Raw genomic sequence first — 24446 nt, 5'->3', positions numbered from 1 at the left:
TTTTTAGTAGGGACAAGTTTTCACCATGTTGGCCAGGATGCTCTCGATCTCTTGACCTCATGATCTGCCAGCCTTGGCCTCCCAAAGTGCTGAGATTACAGGCATGAGCCACCACGCCTGGCCGACTGGTATTCTTATCAGGAGAGGAGATGAGGACACAGTCACACAGAGAGGGAAGATCGTATGAAGATGCAGAGGTAATAAAGCCATCTGTAAGCCAGAGAGAGAGGCCCCCAGAAGAAACCAACCTTGCCCATACCTTCATCTTGGACTTCTAGCCTCCAGAACCATGAGGAGATAAATTCCTGGTGTTTAAGTCACCCAGTCTGTGGTACTTGTTATAGTAGCCCTGGCAAACTAATACAGGCATATTCTCCACTGTGAAGGGTTTTGTATTCAGAAAGGAAAGAGGAGTAATTACAGTGCGGGGGCAGGAGTGTGTAACTACTCTCCAAGAAGGATGAAAATGGCAGAAGGGAAGGAGAGGTCGCTTGTAGTTGAGGGAATCTGAGACAACTTTGTGCAGGGAATGGGCTTTGAGCTGAGCCCTTACACATGAGATGGGAGAGGACAGCCAAGCAAAGGAAATAACATGAATGGGGCCCAGAGGAAAGCCCAGAGCCTTTTAGCAGAAAAGAACGTCATAGGACAAGCTCTGTCTCAGTTTAACTGCAGCCCCTGAAAGTTAAAAATCAAAGGAATTGACAACAAGCCTGTTTCTTCAAAAGTGAAGTTCTAGACCGCCCATGTAGGACTTTAAAAGGTTGCCAAATACCAGTTTGCAACCCTTGGCACCTCACATAATTGGAGGATATACAAAAGATTAGAATTTATAGACAAGGGCTTATTGTATGCAAGAGATTAGAAATCTGACAGATAATTTCCTGGAAAAAGCTGTGCGAGGGCTGTGGGCAGTTTCCCCTCCTCCCCTCTGGGGGTATTTTCCTTTCACCTCGAGCCAATTGAAATGGGCTTGAGTACAGTCCTCAGAGAGGTGGACCTGTGCCCACTGGATTTTGTGGGGACAAGAGGCTGCTGCTGGATGCATGACTAGAAAATTCTAAAATCAAGAGTCCGTAACTGGACAATTGCATAGAGAATGGAGGTTTGGGAAACAAAGGATGCTTGAGTGCTTTTTGCACAGGCCAGAGGTGGAGAGAGAGCAGGCCTGCCCGAGAGCCTTGCCTGGAGTGGACTGTGACCCTAACAGGAGTAGACTGCCCCCAAGCCCCAGAGTGGAGAGGACACTTAACAGAGCAAAATGCATTCTCTGCATCAGGGAAAATGCAGGTATTTCTTCCAGGTGGGCCTCCATGGACCCACAAATACACTTCCAGAGAAATACCAGCTTTAAACTTGTCCCACTGGTAGGAAACCAGTACCAGGACCCACTGCTGCCAGTCAAGGTGTGACCTTTCCTGCTCCCACCCTTTCCTCTCTTGGTGTCCCTCTCTATGAGGACCCTGGGCAGACCATCATGCAGAGGAGAGATAGAAGCATGGCTGGAAGCTCAGACACAGTAAACCGTGAAGCTGAGCACACTATCCTCTTCCCCTGCATCGGCCTGGAGCAGCCCGCACTGGAAAGGAAGCCCTGCGTGGAATCTGAAGTCCTGACTATTATACATGATTGGACCGTTCAGGTACAGAAATGAGGCTATTCTTAGAACTAATAGGCTCTAGAGGACTTTTATCATCCGTGAGTGAGCATATAAACTATGTGACCTGCTAAAACATCATGGAGAACAAAAAGTGCCCCAGAGAAGATTGAAGGGGCTGTGAAAGGAAGGAACCACACTGTCTTCTGATTGTGTCCTGAGTCCTGCTTGCATTCAGTGTTATGGTGCCAGTAGCTGCGTTTGGCACAAGGAGCAAAAAGAGGAACAATGGAAGACAGTGCTTTAAAGGTAGAGAGACCACATAATGCATCTACATAGTTTGGGATTTAGTCTAGGGGGGTCGGCCACAGGAGAAACTGAAGATGGTGTGAAGACAGTGATACAGGCCGGGCGCGGTGGCTCAAGCCTGTAATCCCAGCACTTTGGGAGGCCGAGACGGGCGGATCATGAGGTCAGGAGTTCGAGACCATCCTGGCTAACACGGTGAAACCCTGTCTCTACTAAAAAAATACAAAAAAAGCTAGCCGGGCGAGGTGGCTGGCGCCTGTAGTCCCAGCTACTTGGGAGGCTGAGGCAGGAGAATGGCGTAAACCCGGGAGGCGGAGCTTGCAGTGAGCTGAGATCCGGCCACTGCACTCCAGCCCGGGCGACAGAGCGAGACTCCGTCTCAAAAAAAAAAAAAAAAAAAAGACAGTGATACAATAAGAGATTCAGGTAGGCTAATGTAGAGATGAGCTTTAGTGAGCGTAGAAGAGGAAATGCAGAGCCAGCCACCCCCAACCACTGTCCTGCCAGATGCCCTAATCCATGCTTCCAGGACACACTTAAGTGTGTATCTGTATATATGAAAATTTTATATTGAAAAGCAAAAGGATGATTAGTTCAGAAGTCTGTATAGTGGCTACCTCTGAGAAGAAGGGGGGGTCTGCAATGGGGAGGGGCAATGCTAAAGATTCAGTGGGGCTGGGCATAGTGGTTCATGCCTGTAATCCCAGCACTTTGGGAGGCCGAGGTGGGAGGATCACCTGAGGTCAGGAGTTCGAGACCAGCCTGGCCAACATGGTGAAACCCTTCTCTACTAAAAGTATAAAAAATAAATAAATAAATTAGCCGGGAGTGGTGGTCATGCCTGCAGTCCCAGCTACTCGGTGGGGCTGAGGCAGGAGAATCACTGGAACCCAGGAGGTGGAGGTTGCAGTGAGCCAAGATTGAGCCACTGTACTCCAGCTTGGGTGACAGAGTGAGACTCCATCTCAAAATTAAATAAATAAAATAAAAATAAAAGATGCAGGCGGGGCACTGTGGCTCATGCCTATAATCCCAATACTTTGGGAGGCCTAGGTGGGTAGATCACCTGAGATCAGGAGTTCAAGACCAGCCTGGCCAACATGGTGAAACCCCGTCTCTATTAAATATACAAAATTAGCTGAATGTGGTGACAGGCACCTGTAATCCCAGCTACTTGGGAGGCTGAGGTAGGGAGAATTGCTTGAACCCCGGAGGTGGAGGTTGCAGTGAGCCCAGATAGCACCACTGCACTCCAGCCTGGGTGACAGAGTGAGACTCCGTCTCAAAAAAAAAATGCAATGGGAGATTGGCTGGACAAGACATTAAATGTAATAGATAATAGAATCAAGGCACAAGTGGAAGACTTAATCTTTGAAATAAGCAGGGAGACTTTATCTTTTAAAAACAAGATGGAAAGGATGTCTTTAAAAATTAGAAGGAGAAAACGAGCCCAGCATGGTGGCTCGCACCTGTAACCCCAGTACTTTGTGAAACTGAGGCAGGCAGATTGTTTGAGCCTATGAATTTGAGAACAGCCTGGGCAACATAGTAAATCCCTGTCTCTACTAAATATAGAAAAATTAGCTGGGCGTGGTGGCATGCACCTGTAGTGCCAGCTACTTGGGAGGCTGAGGTAGGAGGATCACTTGAGCCTGGGAGGGCTCCTGCAGGGAGCCATGCACTCCAGCCTGGTGGACAGAGTGAGACCCGTCTCAAAAAAAAAAAAAAAAAAAAAAAAAAAAAGAAAGAAAGAAAGGAAGGAAGGAAGAAAGGGAGCAAATAAAGGAATCATATCCATCATTTCAGTAAAGTGAAATTAAAGGTCATCTGCTAAGAATTCATGGTGGGCTGGGCATGGTGGCTCACACCTGTAATCCCAACAATTTGGAAGGCCAAGGTGGAATGATTGCCTGAGTCCAGAAGTTCACCATCAGCCTGGGCAACATAGAGAGACCCCATGTCTACAAAAAAATACAAAAATTCCCTGAGTGTGGTGGCATGCATCTGTGGTCCCAGCTCCTTGGGAGGCTGAGGCAGGAGGATCGCTTTGAGCCCAGGAGGTCAAGATTGCAGTGAGCCATGATTATGCCACTGGACTCCAGCCTGGGTGACAGAGCGAGACCGTGTCTCAAAAAAAGAAAAAAGAAATCCTGTCTTTTTCAGAGTTCAGGAAGCAGTGGGAGGTTGGATGTCAGGCTCCAGTGTCTGGTATGTGGTTGTTGCTCAATAAATTTGCTTTGAGTGAACAATGAATAAGAATTTTAAAAACTGAAATAAATACTGTTGGTCATTTGCAAGGAAGTAAACCGTGTAAGAATACAAGAGTAGTTGAAGCCTTGTGGGTTCAACTGAGGTTAGGTAGCATGAATCTACTGTAGTAAAGCCAATTGGCAAGACACGAGTTTTAGAGAAAAAATAAAATGGTGGACTTGGGAAGGCAGGAATGACAAAAGGAGGCATTCTAAGGGGTTAGTAAAAGCATAATTGAAGTAGCCAGTCATAGGCGCAGGCTGACTAAAGAGGGAAATGAAGCCAGCGAGAGAGAAAAGAAGGATTGAGGGAGTAAAGTTCCTCTCTATTGAAGTTTCTCTCTCTACTGGCTCATTCCCATCAGCATACAAATTCGTGGTTATTTCTCTCATCTTCAAGCAAAATAAAAGAAAACAAAATCCTTCTCTTGACCTTAATTCCCTTGCCGGTTACCGCCCCATTCCTCTGCTCTGCTCTGCAGTGAATGTCCTTGGAAGAGTTTCCTATACTCACTGTCTCAAACTTCCCTCCTGCCATTCTCTCCTAAACCCACTCCAGTGAGTCTTGTCTCCACTGATACTCCACTGAAAATACTTTGGTCAGGGTCATGAGTGACATCCAGTTTGCTAAATACAGAGGTCAATTCTCAGTTCTCATTTTACCAGGTAGCATTAGATACTGTTGGGTACCTCCTCATACTTAATATAATTTCTTCACTTGGCCGCTAGGGTGCCATACTCTGGCTAGGTTTTTCTTCTACATTTTTTTTTTTTTTTTTTTTTGAGACAGAGTCTCGCTCTGTCGCCCAGGCTGGAGTGCAGTGGCGGGATCTCAGCTCACTGCAAGCTCCACCTCCCGGGTTCCCGCTATTCTCCTGCCTCAGCCTCCCAAGTAGCTGGGACTACAGGCACTCGCCACCTCGCCCGGCTAGTTTTTTTGTATTTTTAGTAGAGACGGGGTTTCACCATGTTAGCCAGGATGGTCTCGATCTCCTGACCTCGTGATCCGCCCGTCTCGGCCTCCCAAAGTGCTGGGATTACAGGCTTGAGCCACCGCGCCCGGCCTCTTCTACATTTATGACATTTCTTTGCTGGTTCCTTTTCTCCCTGACCTGTTAAACTTGGAGTATTGTAAGGCTAAAGCCTTGTTCCTTTTCTCTTCACTATCTATACTTACTCCTTGGTGTTACTATCCAGTCCCATGGCTTTAAATGGCATCTATACCTCCCAAATGTATAACACTAGGCAAGACCTCTCTCCTGAAAGTCAGACTCATGCAACCATCTCCTACTCAACATAATAGATATCCCAAATTCCATTTATCCAAAACAAAGCTTCTGGTTTCCTACTCGGCCCTGCTCCCACATCTGTTCTATCTATAGTCTTCTATTTCTCAGTTAATGGCAACTCCATCCTTCCATTTTTTCAAGGCCAAAAGCCTCAGTGTCAGCTTTTACTTCTTTCTTGGATACTCCAGATCCAATCAATTGGCACCTTCTGTTGGTACTTTCAAAATAGATCTAGAATCCCACCATTTCTCACCATACCCATTGCCTTCACTCTGACCCATCATATTTCATCCAGATGATAAGTAGAATGGCCAGAATAGTTTTGTAACAGGCCTCCCAGCTTATACCTTTTCACTTCCCTATCAACTCCTCCAACTCAACCTATTCTCAGTATGGCAGTCAAAGTGATCCTTTAAAAAAAAAATTAGATCCTGGCCAGGTGCAGTGGCTCACGCCTGTAATCCCAGCACTTTGGGAGGACAAGGCGGGTGGATGACCTGAGGTCAGGAGTTTGAGACCAGCTTGGTAACACGGTGAAACCCCGTCTCTACTAAAAATAAAAAAAATTAGCCAGGCATGGTCGCGTGCACCTGTAATCCCAGATACTTGGGAGCCTGAGGCAGGAGAATCACTTGAACCTGGGAGGCAGAAGTTGCCATGAGCTGAGATTGTGCCACTGCATTCTAGCCTGGGTGACAGGAGTGAAACTCGGTCTAAAAAAACAAAACAAAACCCTGAAGTGGTCTCTTCTAAAACCTCCAATAGTTTCCTGTCACACTCAGAGTAAAAGCTAAAGTCCTTCCAATTGTCTATAAACTTCTCCACAATCTGCTCTCAAATTATCCCACCAAGCTGGTCTTTACCATGCCTCTGTCTCTGTTTCTCCACTTCTGCCCGCTGGACTCCTTGCCATTCCTAGGACTTACTGGGCCTGCGCTCGATTTAGGGCCTTTGCAGTGTTTGTTCCATGGCTTCACATGCTCTTCTCCTAGACCCCACGAGGCCAACTGTCACCTCATTCATGTCTTTGCTCAAGTGTCAGTGTTTGATTTAAAATCATACCAGTAGCATGCTGGTAAATGATTATCAGCTGCCTGTCTAGAGAAAAACAAGCTGAACTTTGTAGCATTTGCCAATTCCTTCTTTTTTTTTTGAGACAGTCACTCTGTCACCGAGGCTAGAGTGCAGTGGCGCGATCTTGGCTCACTGCAACCTCCGTCTCCCAGCCTCGAGATCCTCCCGCCTTAGCCTTCTGAGTAGCTCGGACTATAGGCACATGTCACCACACCCAGCTAATGTTTTGTATTTTTGGTAGAGACGGGGTTTTGCTATGTTGCCTAGGCTGGTCTCAAACTCCTAAGCTGAAGCCATCTGCTGGCCTCCTCAGCCTCCCAAAGTGCTAGGATTATAGGTGTGAGCCACCACGCCCACGTGCATTTGCCAATTTCTGAATATTGCAAATATTCAGTGATTTCAAGTTACCAAGGTGATGCCATCAAATGGGTGTTGCTGAACATGGAGTTGGGAAGAGATGCCACAATCAGCCAGCCAACTGCTGCACGCCACTGACTGCAACCCACCCCCAGCTCCCTGACCCCTCTTAGCGTGCTCTGTTTTTCCAGAGCTCATATCACCTTCTCACCTAACATATTATGTCTATTGTTTATTATATCCCTCCTTGCCCACCATAGCCCCAGGGACTTTTGTCTGTTTTGTTTACTAGTGTGTTATAAGAAGAGTGTCAGGCACAGAGTAGGCTCTCGATACATCATTGTTAAATGAACAAATACATTTCCCAATGAGGGTGATATAGTGCAGATATGGTGATAATGAGTGAATAGAGGAATGTACAGGGCAGAGAGCTGTGGTCAGATTAGAGATCTGAGTAGACAAAACAGATGTGGTCATGCTTAAAAAGGGCTGAAGTGGAGTGGCTGCCTTGGATCTGAGAACACTGTGAGACTAGGGAGTTCAGAGCAACTGTCACCTTTATGTGATTTTGGAACCAATCTCTTTCCTTGCAGTAATATCTGAGGGCATGATTAGAAAGCGTGGGATTTTCTGAGGTTAAATAAGAGGCCCTTGTTCTGAAGCTTTATAGTTAACTAAGAGAACATTATCTTAGAATATGTCATTAGTATCCATTTGAATAAAAATAACAATGTGCGCTGGGGGTGGTGGCTCACACCTGTAATCCCAGCACTTTGGGAGGTCAAGGCAGGCCAATCACCTGAGGTCAGGAGTTTGATCAGCCTGGCTGATCTCTACTAAAGTACAAAAATTAGCCAGGTGTGGTGGCACGTGCCTGTAATCCCAGATACTTGGGAGCCTGAGGCAAGAGAATGGCTTGAACCAGGAGGCAGAGGTTGCAGTAAGCAGAGATGGTGCCACTGCACTCCAGCCTGGGAAACAGAGAGAGACTCCATCTCAAAAAACATTAAAAAAAAAAAAAAAGTATAATGTGCATAGAAAGTGAGAAAAGAGAATTTATAGGTGGGCATTTACTAAAGAAAGAGAAAGAATTCTCAATAATTTAAGGAAGTAATTTGCTGTCACTTTATTTAAATAATTTGCCCTGAGACTTCCTTTTATTCAGTGAATGTCTCAGTGTGACACATTCTTTACATCCTGATCCAGGGCCTTGCACATCTGGATATTTCCCCTCTTGAGAATGTATTCCCTCTTATGATTTAGCTATTCCATCACACCGAAACATCTAAGAAACATATTTTTTTCGAATGTGCCACATTAGTTCATTTATCCTCCATATGTCCATAGCCGTGAGACCATGCCAGTGAGTGTGCTGTTTCTATGAGTTTGAAGCCTAACCAACAATTGCCCTTTCTGAAACTCAATGTCATACTGTCCTCACACTTGAATATAATCGGCCTCTGCTTTCACTGTCCTCAAATTCAAAGGTATTTAGTCCATTAACAGCAATCTCAAGTTTTTGTAAGCACATTTCCCATGGCAAGTTATTCTCATTCATCCAGTTTCTCCAAAGGATAGCTTTCATGAATGACATAAATGGTGAGTGCCATTTAATATTTTCCTCTAACATGTTGCTAGGTTTGCTGTTTGGGTACAGGGAAGTCAGGATGAAAAATATTGAAGTAATGCTTATTTAATTCTATCTTCTTAAAAATTCTAAAAAAAAGAAAGTCATATCCAATGTGAATTTGAAAATCAGAAATGAAAGGAAGACCAGAATACAGGGACGTGTACATGCAGATTCTTGGCATTTACAATGAGTGAGACCTCCATAAGTGTCTCTAGAAGTGCAGTTAATTCCAGATCTGCTGGAGAATCATTTTCCACAGCTGTTTATTTTGGCCTAGGGAAAGCTTTGGCACGTTCTGTGCGGGTGGCGATGGGGTGGCTGCTGTCAGCCATGTGGCTGTGGTGAAGTCCCTCGCTGACTCAGAGCCATCCCCACCCGCCCTGGGCCGGCCCACTCTGTTCAGAGGGGAGGTCTCTGCCCCTTCCCAGGATGGGCGCTTCCTGCTGGACATTTCCCTGCTGCTCTCTGCCCACCTCCTATGTTCCTACCCTGTTAGTCCTGCCTGATGGCCCCTAGTGAGCTTTCCATCTCCAAGCAAGGACTCTGTGCTGGTCTGAGCTATGCCAATGCAGTGAAGGTGGTGACTTCAGGTCTGCCTAACGATTTCATGCTTCCCCTAGCCAGTCACCACCCCCAGAGCTTGTCTTTGTCACAATAGAAACCAAGCAACAGATGCCACTGGATCAATCCAAACTAATACCTCTATGCTCTGTCCTAGAAAAAATCCTTAAAGTCCTCGCTTTAGTGAGTCATTCACTTAATAAATGTTAATTTGATCTCCTCATTCTGGCATCTGCTTTCAAGAGACTTACATGGGAGTCAGAAAATTAACAGTAAACAAACAACGGACAATCAGGTGTAGAGAGTGCTGGGTGCTATAAAGGATACATGACAAGGAGAGATAATAACTGGGAAATGAAGGGCTCTTTCAGAAACCAGGAAGCGGGTGGTTAGGAGTTCAATTACAATAGGTGGTTAGGAGTTCAATTACAATACGCACACGATGTCCCCACATTTAAATGCAACATACTCCTGAAACCAAGAATTGGGGCAATTCCTGGTATAATGAAATCCTACTCCAGACACACTAAGTTGTCACTCATGGAAGCAGTAAAATGAGAAGAAAGAAGGTATAGTACATCGTAAATCTGAAATTAGGATGAGCCAAAAACTACACTAAATTCTAAGTGACCAAAGAGCCTAAATCCTCAAGGCAGGAAACAGGTGTTTAGGGAAGAAAGAAATCGGTGGTTTCTTAAAGATAGAATCATATCCTCTTTTAGGAAGTACTTTTGGTAAACATTTGTTTTGTCCTATTAGAGCAAAGGAAGGTAGGTTTCTAGTCAAAATATTTAATAAGGGTTTTAAGACTTCTTAAAAGTCTTGAAAGACAGATTGCAGTACAATCTGTCCATAACATGATTTTGAAAGAAAGTTGTAATAACCTATGATATTGGGAGAGTCCTTTGGGAATAATACATGGTTGTAGAATACTCATCCCTAACAGGTGCCTCTTAGAGAGTGTCCAGGCATTCCTATTATATTCATTCTGAAGAGGAAATGTTTCTCCAGAACTTGAATCCAGACCAGTTTCTGTGTGTGTGTATGGTTGGAGAGTGTTTGCATTAAGATACATTTGTGCAATAAAATGTTACGTTCATGATGTCAAGAAAAATTGTAAAAGACCTTAAAGTGGTTAAAAATAACTACTGGGTATCTTGTGTAGCACAACCTTCCAGGTTATCTCTACGTGTCATTGTCTTTGAATTATTTTCTATTATCATTATTATTTTTAGAGATGGGACCTTAATCTGTTGCTCAGGCTGGAGTGCTGAGCAGCAGGTAATCCTCCCACCTCGGCCTCCCACAATAGTGGGATTACAGTTGTGAGCCCTGGCTCCAGCCTTGAGTTATTTTATACTGTAAATGCAGAAAATTGATAATAATTTCAATGATCATTATCCATAGAAATACAAATGAACCATGTCCAGTGGAATGCCATTGCTTATTGCCCTATTGATCTTGACCAGTTTTGCTAGTTTTGCACTTATGTGTAAATTCATTTCAGCATTTCTGATTGCCAGTATATGCCTGGTACTTTGAGTTCTCCTTTGAGTTGTGGCTTTGGGCAAAACTCTTAGCCCTTCTACCCATGAGTTTTCCCATTTGTTTTGTCTTAGGGTTCTTGAAGGATTAAATGAATTAATGCATGTTATACCCTTCACAGTGACTGAATACATGAATATGTGGTAAGTAGCTATAGCTAAATATATCACCATGTGAATTTTCAGAATGTTGCAAGAATAAAAATGGTTGAGAAGAACACATGGAAAGGCACTTCCTGAACGAGGCCAAGCAGGGCCAGGGAGATGCAGAGGAAGCTGCGGTGACTGGTGGGGGCAGGGTGGGGGTGAATAGAGGGGAGTCACCAGTTAGCAGGTAAGCAGCTGGGAGGTTTTGTAGGTAAATGAAGTAGTCAGTGCTCTTCCTTACTGTGGAGAAGCCAGTGCTGGAGTTTCTAACACAGATTTTAAGGTCTATTAGAGCCAGACTCAGAATTCAGGCAGAGAAGCCACAGTAGGAAATTGAAAGGGTGACGCGCTTGGGTTTTTGCACCCATCCAGAGTTTTTGCCAGGGAGGCTAGCAGAGGCAAAGGTATGCACCAGGAAGCAGAGCCTGCCCTGCTAGACCCAAGAGCTCATGGTGTCAGTCAGGAGGACAGTTAGTCCCCATCCACTCGCAACAAGGCGGGTGGCTGTGGGCAGGTTGTGAGTGTCAAATTGTGATGCCTGAAGGCCCCTAGACTCAAAGATGAATAAAAAGACACACACACACACACACACACACACACACACACACACACACGTTTCTAAGCCTTTCAGCAACGGGCGACCAAGAGGCAAATCCTATCTGACAGGCGCAGCAGCAGCAGCTGGAGCAGCAGCTGACTTTTGAAACCCAGACGCAGGGCATGTGTGGCTCAGTTTCTTCTCTTCCTATGGTTTTGTGGAAGCACAGACCTCTGACAAAAGAGGAAGGTCTGAAAATGTAGATGGGAGGTAGGTTACTGGACAAAATGCATAGGAGTCCCCAAGCCACCATCAGTGTATCCCTGCGGGGTGTTTCTTTTCATGAAATATGTATTGACCTGGCCCTTTCTTTTTTGTCTTTTTTCTTGCATTTTTAATAGAGTTGAAAAATTAATATAGGGCAATTCATATACCACTCAAAATATAGTTCTATGTTTAGCTGGACAAATCTTCTTTTGAAGTTCTCTCTTCCTTAGATAAGGGTGAGATGGGAACCCCTAACTGGTCAGTTCAATCTATGTCCTGGTTGCTTTTGATTTGACCTGTTCTTTTACAATGCAAATTCTGCATCTTTTAGATTTCTCCTTCAAGCCTTGTTCTTCCCAAGATAGTAACTATGGGTATGGATATGGATATTGTTATGACTTTGTTGAGGGTCCTGTCTGTAAGAGGACCACAGAGATCTCATGGCCCTCTGGTCCACACAGATATTTCCCTTCTTCTGGTTATCGGGAGACTGCCAGTATCTGCTGCTGAAGCCTGAGGCTGGTGGTTTGAGGCCTGTTCTCTTGGCATGGCCCTAGTCCTCCCTTGTAGACAGGGTCTCTGCTCTTACTGGAGCTGTGAACCCCTCAAAGTCCTAGCCAAGTTCTGCATCTGGCCTTTGGCTAAAATTGTCCAAACCACAGCCTTGACGCAGCAGTTCCCTCCAGGTTTCTTCTACAGTCATCATGGCAGTTCCCTTCAGCTATCTGCTGCACACCTAAGAAGCTTGCAAGTCTTTCTGGGGCCTTTCCATACCGCAGAAGAGAAGAGGGGCTTCCAAGACACCAGTGCGACTTTCTCTCAGTGAAGGTGGCTGCTGTTTGCTTGGGACTGCCCCCTATGTCTCCTTCCAGAGTTCTAACCAGGGAGTGCAGCACAAGGTCCCTGTCTTCCAGCTTCCCCGCACCCCGCAGCACCCACTTTTCTGGGGAAGTCAAAACCTAATTTCCTGTTTGCCTCTCTGACCTCCATCTTTTTTCTCCTTCCCCCTCTGCCCCGGGCTGGATGGGGATGGGCCTTCCACTTCTTGTCAGTGTCTGCTCGCACCTTCTCTTCTGTCTGGTTCTTCTTCCCCAGAACAGCAAGTCGTGCCCACACCTAGTTATCTCTTTCAACTTTGGAAGGAAGTCACCATCCCAGCCAGCCAAGCTTAGCTGTTAACCAGAAACTACGGGACAACCAAGAGCCAGGGAATTTTTAGAACCAAAGTACATGAATTAACATTTCAAAAATGTATCCCTGTATTCATTCATGTAGCCATCAGGACTCACTGTGCACCTACACGTGGCAGGCACCGGTCTGACGTCCCAAACACAAATAGGAGAAAAACACGGTCTCTGCTGTCAGTAAGTTCTGTAGCCCAGTTGAGGAGGCAGCCGACAATGAATCATTATCCTCCAATACGAGTAGATTTAGAGTGCACTGGAGCATAGAGGAAGGAGGGAGCAACACCACATTGGCTTGAGCAGGCTGGAAGCGCTGCTCAGAGGAGATGATAGGTGAGAGGGCGCCATTCATTCAGAAAAAAAGAGGGCAGCCTGCACAGTGCGGGGAAGGGAGCTGAGCCTGGCAAGGAAGTGAGGTGCCTGGAACGCAGAAAGAGGTTGGGTCACAGGGAACATATGGTTGGGGTAGGGTGGGAGGAGATGATGTGGCAAGCGGGGTTGGCATCAATTTATGATTTTTGAAGTTGAAGAATTTGGAATTAATCCCATAGGCAGGGGCGAATCTATTGGAGTACCATGTCCACACATAGTGTGCCACCCAGATCTCAGACTCCTTTGAAAGAGTATTCGGGGAAATTCCTGCCTCCTGAGCCTGTTCCACATTGCGGTTGTGTCTCTTGCCACTCGCATTCCTCCTGAAGCTGCCATTGTTGTTGGTCACTGACCACTAAGCTACTCCATTATGCTACCTCTGTGTTGCCCTTGGCAGAAAGTGAATTTGGGGGCTATACCCTTTTTATTTCCCATAAAGTTGTCACACAGGCTACAAAGAAATATTGGACTCTGGATGGTTTGGAGTGATGGAGAAGCCATTTGTTATAGCGAGAAAGCTACCTGAAATTGAATCCAGGTCCAAATCCAATGATCTGAAATTCTTATTGCCAAAAACTCCTGCAACTGATTAAAAATGTTTATGCCTACCCATAATGGCTGTGCTCTGTGCTATCGTTATTTGTTTATGCTTTCTGGAACAGCTTTTGGCTACAGGACTGAGTATGCTTTAAGAAAATGTCAGAGTTAACATCAGCATGCTCTCTGGAGCCAGGAGCTCACATTGATTGGAATAAATATAGCCCGACTTGGCTATAAGACTAGAGATGAAGTCAGTAACATGGTAACAACAAAACAGTTTTCTAGAAACAATGGATCCTGAGAGCGTGCTGCCAAGACAAGTAAAATGACAAACACCCTTTTCTAGGTGTCTGAGAATGAGGGCCTTTTTGCTGTAGAATTTTATCTTGAAGCAGGATTTGTTTGTCCCACCAGACAGGCTTTTCTTGGCAGAACCGAAGGTGATTATTTCTTGTATAATCATACATGAATTTTTCTTAGCAACAAAAGTCACACTGGCGATTAGTCAAAGATAAAGTCAGAAAGTTAGTTCAGGGCAAAAAGGTGTAGACCTTGAATGGCAGCCTTTGGAATATAAACTTTGCTCTCTTAATGAGGGGTTTTAAAATGCTTTTAAGCAAAGTATGCAAATACAGTTGATTCTTATTCATGGTAAGATTCCCAGAGCCTCTGATCACAAATATGGTGTTTTTTTTAAAAAAAAGAAAAAGAAAGAAAGAAAGAAAGAAAGAAAGAAAAAAAGGTCTCACTCTCTCCCAGGCTAGAGTGCAGTGCTGTGACCATGGGTCACTGCAGCCTCAACCTCCAAGGCTCAAGCACTTCTCCCACCTCAGCCTCCAGAGTAGCTGGGACTACAGGCTTGCACCACCACACCCAGCTAATTTAAAACAATTTTTTTTGTAGAGATGGCATTTCCCTATGTTGCCTGGGATGGTCTTGAACTCCTGGGTGAAGCAATTCTCCCACCTCAGACTTTCAAAGTGCTGGGATTACAGGCATGAGCCACCGTGCCAGCCAACATTTTCAACAATCGATCAATATGCAATCTTGTTTTAAGTGTATATCTATTTGAAGATACTTGATTTAATACACATTGTTGATTCATTAACATTGAACCCAGGACCAACAGCACTGCAACTGACACTTGAAAGGAACTTATCTAACACACATTTTTCTCTCTAAGGCCCATTACAGCCTTCTTGCATTAGGAACACTATAAGACACTTTAGTCCTCTGCTGAAAAAAGCAAGAAAACGTGATATTAAGTAGACTATGAAAGAACACTTATTTATAGTAAGAGAAACCATGAAACAGAGTTTCACCTTGTTAAATCTCAATGGAAAACGTTCCTATCAGGTGACTTGAAATTTTCACCTCTCTACACATCTGAGAGTGACCGTGAAAGTGCGGTGAGTACTGATATTGAGTTACAAATAAATTTTAGTGAGTAGGCAAATTCACAAATACAAAATCTACAAACTATAAGAATCGATTGCATGAGTTTTGCATTTTGAAAGATAAATTCTGGTGGTAGTATCAGGAAAAACTCAATGAAAGTAGTGTTTTATACAGATTATTCTAAATATGATGTGTTGGTTGGTGATTTAAGGTGAAAGAAAGGAGAAGAGAAATCAGTTAAAAGACTTTGCAATGGGCCCACGATGCTTTCAGTTAGAAATAATGCCTAGTAGAGAAAATGATTAAAGTAAACTGTATCGGCCAGATGTGGTGGTTCACACCTGTTATCCCAGCACTTTGGGAGGCCGAGGTGGGCGGATCACCTGAGGTCAAGAGTTGGAGACTAGCCTGTTCAATATGGTGAAACCCTGTCTCTACTAAAAATATGAAAATCAGCCAGGTGTGGTGGCAGGCGCCTGTAATCCGAGCTACTTGGGAGGCTGAGTCAGGAGAATCACCTGAACCCAAGAGATGGAGGTTGCAGTGAGCCAAGATCATACCACTGCACTCCAGCCTGGGCAACAGAGCAAGACTCCTCAAAAGTAAAATAAAACAAAACAAAATAAAATAAAATGTATCAATTACAATAAAGATTTATTCAACGTAACTCTGTAATTCTAATTCTAGTAGTCTAAATATATGAAAATAAAATAATAGGAAATAATCAGAGATATGAAAAAAGTAGATTGTAGATATTTGTCATAGTATTATTTATAGTAGAAAAAAACCTGAAGACAATCTAAATATTTAACAAAATGGTTATAGTTAAAGAAATTATATATAAGTATATATACACACATATATATACTAGATAGCATATTATACAGTCATTTAAAATAATTATTAACCATATTATATAGAAACATAAGACAAATATCAGCGAGCTAACATCAAGTATTAAAAAACAGAATAAAAATAATATATTTTAGTATCACCTGGTAGAAATCTATTTCAATGAAAAAATAATGTGAAAAAATAAAAATGTTTAATATGGTTATGTGAATATGTCAAGATAGTAGATATTTTTCCATTACAAATACATTTATTAAAAGTGAACTTGGGCTGGGTGTCGTGGCTCACACCTGTAATCCCAGCACTTTGGAAGGCTGAGGCGGGTGGATCACATTAGGCCAGGAGTTCAGGACCAGCCTGGCCAACATGGCAAAACTCTTGTCTCCACTAAAAAAAAAAAAAAAAGTAGCTGGGTGTGGTGTGGTGGTGGGCACCTGCAATTCCAGCTACTCAGGAGGCTGACACAGGAGAATCACTTGAACCAGGGAAGTAGGAGGTTGCAGTGAGCCGACATTGTGCCAATGCACTCCAGCCTGGGCGACAGAGTGAGACTCCATCTCAAAAAAAAAAAAAAGTGAACTTGGTTATATTAATAAAAATATGATTCAGTTACAAAATAAGAAAATGTTCAAATATTATAAGTGGAAGTTGGTAAGGAGGAAAAAAAAACAAGGTAATGAAATAATCAAATGTGGTTTGCCCCTTGGCTTCAAAATGCTCTTCATATTTCACTTTTATATGCTGTAACCTGTCTTTCCATTCTTGGAGTAGCAACATGACTAGGTAGTTTACCACTTGCTGTTGTGATAAGGAACAACATGGTAATTTACATTCTGTCGTCTACTACTGTATTGTAACAGACAATGACTACATTTTTGCTCAACATTTTTCCTGTGTGCAGTATGTCTAGATATTTTCACTGAAATTGATCGCACAAATTATTCTGTGGTTTTCTTTTTAGATACTTGTAGCACAATCAATAAAAAGTGCTCTTTTACTTAAAATCTTCACATGATGCCAAAAAAAAGAAAAAATGCACATTAATAATAAATGGATTTCTAATTGTCTTAGCTCAGGGTTACTCAAAGTCGCTTGAAGAGAACTTTTTTTTTTCTTCTAAGTGGAAAATGAATGAGTGAGGGAAGGAGATGGAAGCTTGCCAATCTTGCTTTCTTCACATGAAATGCAGTGCCGCATGGAAGGCAAAGATGACAGACCACAGTTGCTACAATGGTAGCAAGAGAAAAAAATGAATGTTAATGATTGATTTCAAATTAGCCAGCTCTTTTTCTTTTGCCTGCAGCTGATGCCATAGGGGTTACTGAGTCTCAAGAGATTACTGGAGTTTAGGTGGCTGTAATTCATCCAGGCACCATTCAAGAAAAAAATACTTGCTCTGTTCATTTTCATGAGACTTATTGTTTTTAGCATTCTAATTGTGTTTGTTCACTACAGTGATGAAACAGATTTTTTCCCCAGACTGCTTTCCATCTGGTTGTTTTATAATTGTAAACAAACTGCATTAGAAGTAATTTTTTAAAGCCCAAAGTACCATTTTCTATTCTGTTTTATGTAGGTAAGCACTTGAATGGAATTATTTTCTGAAATAATTTCTGAATGAAATTATTATTTGTGCACATTTATTATTTAGGATGTGTATGTTTGTGAGCATATCTGTGTATACATATATGCATATATACAGACATAGAAGCAGATATATACATATACATGCATGCACCACTAACCTTTCTCCTGGATTGGCCCTTTAAGAGATTTTTTGATATTACTTCTGTATATTCTTTTAGATGATCATATTTTGGGACTTGGCCTGTGACCACAGGTGTGTGGGAAGAAGCTGACATCACAGGAAGATGGGGTTTGTTTTGACGACTCTGTCAGGAAGGAAATCATTGCATAGATGTGTCCTGGAGAACTCAGCAAACATGTGTGACAATGACCTTGCATGGAGTGAGCACACACCACTGTGCTGGTCCCAGAAAAGCCAGCAAAAGAGGCTCCCTCCACTGTCTCTTTGCCCTGTGGTCTAATTAGGGAGGACCTAGGGCATGGGCCAAGCTTGGCCTGGCTTGGAAGGGCTTTCAGTGCAGTCATTGAAGATAAACTCACCCTACATCCGTTCTTTAAAATCAGTCCTATCTTCATGTAGAAAGATGTGGTGAGACAATGGAGCAGAGTAGGCAGAGGAGCTGGAATGGGAGATTAGCCTGCACCTTCTTTGTGTTCCCTGTACATCTTCCCACACTAGCCTGAGGTCTCTCCTTTAGGGAAGGATGTCCTAGAACCTGGGAACTGGCTTTGTCCGCAGCCCAGTGAGCAGCCCAGGGTGGAACACTCATAGGAGTGCCTCCCATTCTACACTCAGTGGTGGCCAGATGCTGCCTGGTCCCCCACATCCCGAGCTATACACTGGACCTTCCAGGACTGGCTGTTTCCAGAATCCTGAGCACTTCTGCTGCCTGGGAAATTTTGCGTATCAGGGCCTCGGGAGAGTCGTGGCACTGAATGGGCTGGGAAAGTCATGCTGGGTCCTGTTTGAGCTAGTAAGATATTATGGAGGGAAGACCAGGTAGAGAGTGCAGGAGTGGAGGAGGAGGGGGAAAGGCTTCTCTCTGTGTCCCCTTATAGAACAACCTGAGTGAAGCACATATCCTACCCTTAGGTTGGTTTTGAATTTGTTATTTTGGTGGTCACTAGAGAATAAAAAAGAACAGTAAAAGAGAAAATTTCTGCTAAATGTGTACCCATTCAGCTATTCTTTTTTTTGAGACAGGGTCTCATTCTTATCTGCCAGGCTGGAGTGCAGGGCACAATCCTGCCTCACTGCAGCCTCTATCTCCTGGGCTCAGGTGATTTTCCCACATCAGCTTTCCAAGTAGCAGGAACTACAGGCTTGCACCACCACACTCAGCTAATTATTTGTATTTTCAGTAGAGACGGGGTTTTACCTTGTTGCCCAGGCTGGTCTTGAACTCCTGGGCTCAAGGGATCAGCCCCCGTCAGCCTCCCAAAGTGCCGAGCTACCACACCTGGACAGCTGTTCTTAATTTACAAGACCCTTTGAGGATCTCGCCTCCTGTTCACATCAGAATCTGGCTCCATCAAGTATGTTCTCTTCAAGTCTTCAGCTTCCTCATCTTTCCTGACTCCTTTTGCCCAGCAGCTAGCCCATATACACATGCAGCAGTACTAGCAAGGCTCTCTTAACCAAAGAAAACGAACATTCATTTGAACCTCCACTACCTCTATCATATGCTCCGTTGCTCCTTCCTTTTTATACAGCTTCTCAAAAGATTCGTTTACACCCAGCATCTCTACTCCTTTGCCCATCATTTGCTCAGCGTACAGTGATCTGTTTTCTGAGCTTATCACTGTTGGAATTGCCCTTGTTTTTCACCAAAGCTGTTCTGATTTTCAATCAAATAAACCCTATTCCTTCTTTATTTATATGAACCTCTTTGCTGCAGTGACATGAACAATGTAAATCACATCTGGGCAGGGATTTTTGTGTTGTTTACCGCTGTGTCCAGAGTATCGGTTGAATGAGTACATTAGGGAGTTCTTCTCTAAGACTCATTGAAGTGTCCACTCCTGGGCTTCGGAGAGCCTGGCACCCTCCTGGTTCTCCTGTTTCTCTCTCCACCCCTCTTGGCCAGGAAAACCTCCGCTCTCAGCACTCCTGTGTTTGCTCTTCCTAGGGTTTCTTCCTCATTAGCATCTCTTCTCATTCTACGTGTTCTCTTTTAGTAATCTCACCAAATTTATGTTTTGGATACTCCTGGATGCCGAGGACTCCTAAATTACCTACTCAGCCATGCCTCTCCCTGGAATTTCAGCTCAAATATCCAAATATCTGCTGGCCATCTTTCCTTTGTGTTCTGTAAGTGCCTCAGTTCAGTATTTCTAACACAGACCCTCAGTCTTATCCCCAGATCTGCTCCTCCTCCGGGTCTCTCATCTGCAGCACCTTCATCCACCTTGTCACCAAAGCCAGTGCAGGGGGATGTCTAATGTGAGCAGCTGCTGGGTGTTAGGCATGTCTTGAATCCGGTGAGCTTCCAAACCTTGTTCACGCAAGGGATTACAAGTCCTCTTGGGAAAGGACCCACCCTAAGGGAGGAATGGATAGGCAGATAAGGCTGTCTTGGAAATGCTGTGTCTGGGAAGCCTGATAGTCACCTTGACTCCTTTCTTTGTTACCATCAGTCTTTGACTTATGCCAGCTTGCCTCTTAAAAGCTTTAAACATTTGTCTCCATATCCTTGTTGCTTGCCTTGTACTTGTTGCTTGCTTGTTTGCCCTCAGAGCGATTCCCCCTGTGTTGTAGGAAGGTACATTTCCCTTGTCAACTGCCTTCCAGGTAGATTTGGCAATGAGAAGCACTGTCGGAAGGCTGGAAGGTGGGAGGAGGGGGAAGGTCAGGGTATTTCTCCTTCCCTTCTCTGCCTCTGATGGCATCTTCCCCAGGACTGCTCTTTCCTCAGGCCAGCCGGCCCCACCACAGTTGTAGCTCATACCAGCCAGCCCCAGCCTCTGGCTCCCATGACTCTACCTCTTCCCTTTTCCTGCCAGCTTCGGGACGGCAGTGCTTCCTGCTTTTGCTATCCTCCAAATTGCTGTCTTTCTCTCTCTTTGGCTTTTCATCAGTTTCAATAGATGAGCAATTCACCACATTAATTTTCCTCCCTGAAACACCCAGGGTAGGTTCTGTTTTTCTAACTTACAGTCCCCTCTTAGGCTCACTATTACCTTCCTACCTCCTGATTCAGACCCTGGGCACCCCTCACTTACATTTTCTTTCTTCTTTTTTTTTTTTTCGAGATGGAGTCTTGCTCTGTCGTCCAGGCTGGAGTATAATAAAAGTTTGTAAAATCTATCACCAATTATTTTTAATATGTATTATGTGTTGAATAGGTAAACTTTGGGATATATATGTTTTATTAAAATTTATTTTACCTTTTTGGTAATTTGCTGCTTGTTTGTTTATTTATTTATTTATTTGAGATGGAGTCTTGCCCTGTGGCCCAGGCTGGAGTGCAGTGGCACCATCTCAGCTCACTGCAAGCTCCGCCTCCCGGGTTTACGCCATTCTCCTGCCTCAGCCTCCTGAGTAGCTGGGACTACAGGTGACTGCCACCACACCCGGCTAATTATTCGTATTTTTAGTAGATACGAGGTTTCACCGTGTTAGCCAGGATGGTCTTGATCTCCTGACCTTGTGATCCGTCCACCTCGGCCTCCCAAAGTGCCAGGATTACAGGCGTGAGCCACCGCGACTGGCCCAATTTGCTGTTTTTTTTTTAATATCTCTATTGCAAAATTGTAAAGCACATGTGTGGCTTGCATTCTGTTTCTTTGGGGGAAGCACTGCTCTAGACTACTTAAAATGGTATCGAAGGCCCCGATCTCACCACTCTCTCCCGCTCCAGGATCGCTGCTTACCACATGCTGCTTCCCATCCTGGGCTCTGCAAATACAGTCAGGTCCTGTTCCCCAAAGCCCAGCTCCCCGCTCTGTAAATACAGTCAGGTCCTGTCCCCCGAAGCCCAGACCTCCCCATATCAATTAGAGTTGCACTCTAACCACTAGGGGTCATACTCTGCTCCATCCACAGCCTCATCTCACCAGGGAGAGGAAAGGAACACTGAGAAGGGTCCAGGACAAGCAACTGGAGTGCTGAGTTAGAGGGTGAAAGGTTGCACATTAAAAATTGTTGTGCCCTCCTGAAGGATTTTTCTGGATTCTTCCCTTAGCCATGGATTCTTCCTTTGGATTTTTGTTGATGCTCTTGAATCACTCACTCACCCTGAGGCTCATGGTCCAATCTGGGCTCAGGTTCCACCCTGTAATATGAGAAACCAGATTCTCCCTTTCCTTGCCTCCACTTAAAGCAGGGCTGCAAACTCGCATGCATGGTTCCACACAGCTCATCAGCCTAAAGCACTGCTGTAGTAGATCCTGCCACTAATAAAATGGCCTTGCCCAGTGTACTTCCTGAGACTGTGGCACTCACTGGGGAGCCTGCAGTGGAAGTAGAATGAAAGACAGGCTTCTAGGTTTTAGGTATCTTGATCCAGATGCACAGCTAATGCACACCATGCTGTCTCTTGGCTCTGAGCCTTTGTTTCTGTGTCTTTTGCTCCACCCTCCTCCCCACCACTTACTCTTCCTCCCTCTGCTAACTTCACTTGTTCTTAAAGGGTACATTTTAGATATACTTCCAGGAATGCTTTCCCAACCTCAGGAATACTCTGAATATAACTCCAGTGTTGGATTTAATTTATCTTATTTTTACTGATCTGTTAATATGTGTCTCCCCTCATTGAACGGTGAGAGACTTAGTAATAGCAACTGCATTTCGTTCATCTTTGATTGTAGTGCCTGACTGTAGTAGATAATCAGTTAATAATAACAGGATAAATGGATGGATGGATGGATGGACAGGTAGATGGGTGAGTGGATGATGAATCCTTTTCCGATACAATGTCTTACACATATTTTGGGATCAATAATACTGTTCGATTAATTGAAAGTTAGGTTCCAAGATTTGCTCATTAAACCAAGCTACAGAACCAAAATAAGAACCAGATTGTTGACCTTGCTGCCAGTATTTTTATATGTCAGGAATATCCTCAGATCTGGATTAAGTTTAGCAGCAGTTCAGAGGTAGACCCAGACAAACATGGAGCCAGATTGGTAGAGTCAGTGGCTGCTAGGGCTCCAGCAGAACAAGCAGCTCATTAACCAGAACTGTCTCTCTTAGATGTCAATTTACTAATTTCTCAATTAGCAATTAAATGCATTACTGTTATCTTATCTTGAGAGTGTACTGAATTGAGAAGTCAGAAGCCTGAGTTGTTAACACCTGACAATTATTAACTAGGTTTTCTTGAGAAAGCCATTGACTCTCTCTAAATCAGTTTGTTCATCTGCAAAATGGGAGTAAGAATATCCACTCTGCCTATTTCACCAAATTGTGGTGAGAATCAAATGAGAACAGGTATGTCAAGAACTTTGTAAACCACTGGGTTTGGTGGCTTACACCTGTAATTCCAGCACTTTGGGAGGCCCAGGTGGGATGGATAATGAGGTCAAGAGTTCAAGACCAGCCTGGCCAAGGTGGTGAAACTCTGTCTCTACTAAAAATACAAAAATTAGCCGGGCGCAGTGCCAGGTGCCTGTAATCCCAGCTACTCGGGAGGCTGAGGCAGGAGAATTGCTTGAACCTGCGTGACAGAGGTTGAAGTGAGCAGAGATGATGCCACTGCATTCCAGCCTGGGCGATACAGTGAGACTCCGTCTCAAAAAAAAAAAAGTTTTGTAAACAGTAAATTGTTATACAAATATTGGGCATTGTAATTAGATCTCACATTGTTTCTTAATTCCTCCTGTGATTTAGAAGGAAGTAGTGGAGTAAGATCATAATTTGATAGAAACATTTGCAAATTAAACTATGTCTTATCACTCAGGCTACTTGTCCAAATAATTCTTTAACCCATATTAACCTTAAAAGTTATTACTTTTATTTGGTAAAGTTTTGAAATACTTTAGTTATAAACAAATCTCCCTTTCTATAGAATCTAGCCTTTCTTTTTGTCATTTTGGTAGTCTCAATTGAATGCCCAGAGATACGCCTTTTAATTCTGTTTTGCTTTTTTTTTTTTTTTTTTTTTTTTTTTTTTTTACAAATAAGACCTTGGTCCATAGTAAAGCTATGCAATAGGTCTATGCAATAGGAACTACTTTTGCTGATACACAAATTTGTGTGTGCATGAACATACACATGTATATATGTTGGTGTGTGTGTGTAGACTGGTCACTTCATTGAGAACTGCATTTCTTTTTTTTTTTTTTTTCTTTTTTTTTTTCTTTTCTTTTTCTTTTTCTTTTATTTTAGACAGAATCTTGCTCCGTCTCCCAGGCTGGAGTGCAGTGGCATAATCTTGGCTCACTTCAACCTCCATCTCCCAGTTTCAAGCGATTCTCCTGCCTCAGCCTCCTGAGTAACTGGGATTACAAGCCTGCACCACCATACAAGGCAAATTTGTTGTATTTTTTAGTAGAGATGGAGTTTCACCATGTTGGCCAGGCTGGTTTTGAACTACTAACCTCAAGTGATCCGCCCGCCTTGGTCTCCCAAAGTGCTAGGATTACAGGCATGAGCCTCCTGCGCCCAGCCAAGAACTGCCTTTCTTTATTTCTAGTTCTACATTGTCTTTTTCTATTGGTATTATGTTTATTTGATCAAATATTAAGGCTGTTATTTAAACTATAACTTGTAGTAGACTGAATAAGATATCAGGTTCTAATCTCTGGAACCTGTAAATGTTACCTTACCTGGAGGCAAAAAGGTCTTGGCAGATGTGATTAAATAAAGGATTTTGAGATAGGGAGATTATCTTGGATTATCCAGGAGGGCCCTAAATTTAATCACAAGTGTCCTTATAATATAGAGGTAGAGGGAGATTTGACACACTGACAAGGAGAAGACAACACGACCACCAAAGCAGAGATCAGTGA

The 24446-nt window shown here is 43.7% G+C and overlaps 1 long non-coding RNA gene across 1 annotated transcript in view; it reads left to right on the top strand.

Moving 5' to 3' along the window:
• The window catches only part of LOC115896981, a 43819-nt gene that overhangs the window by 4475 nt on the left and 14898 nt on the right, over nucleotides 1-24446 (top strand). Inside the window, exon 2 of the long non-coding RNA XR_004056939.1 lies at nucleotides 10686-10754. This is a non-coding gene — a long non-coding RNA (uncharacterized LOC115896981). The remainder of the gene's footprint in view (nucleotides 1-10685; nucleotides 10755-24446) is intronic.

This window comes from Rhinopithecus roxellana, chromosome 4, assembly GCF_007565055.1.
Source record: "Rhinopithecus roxellana isolate Shanxi Qingling chromosome 4, ASM756505v1, whole genome shotgun sequence".
NCBI classification, from domain to species: Eukaryota; Metazoa; Chordata; class Mammalia; order Primates; family Cercopithecidae; genus Rhinopithecus; species Rhinopithecus roxellana.
The sequence above is the reverse complement of the archived record's forward strand: the minus strand, read 5'-3'. Positions and strand labels throughout refer to the sequence as shown.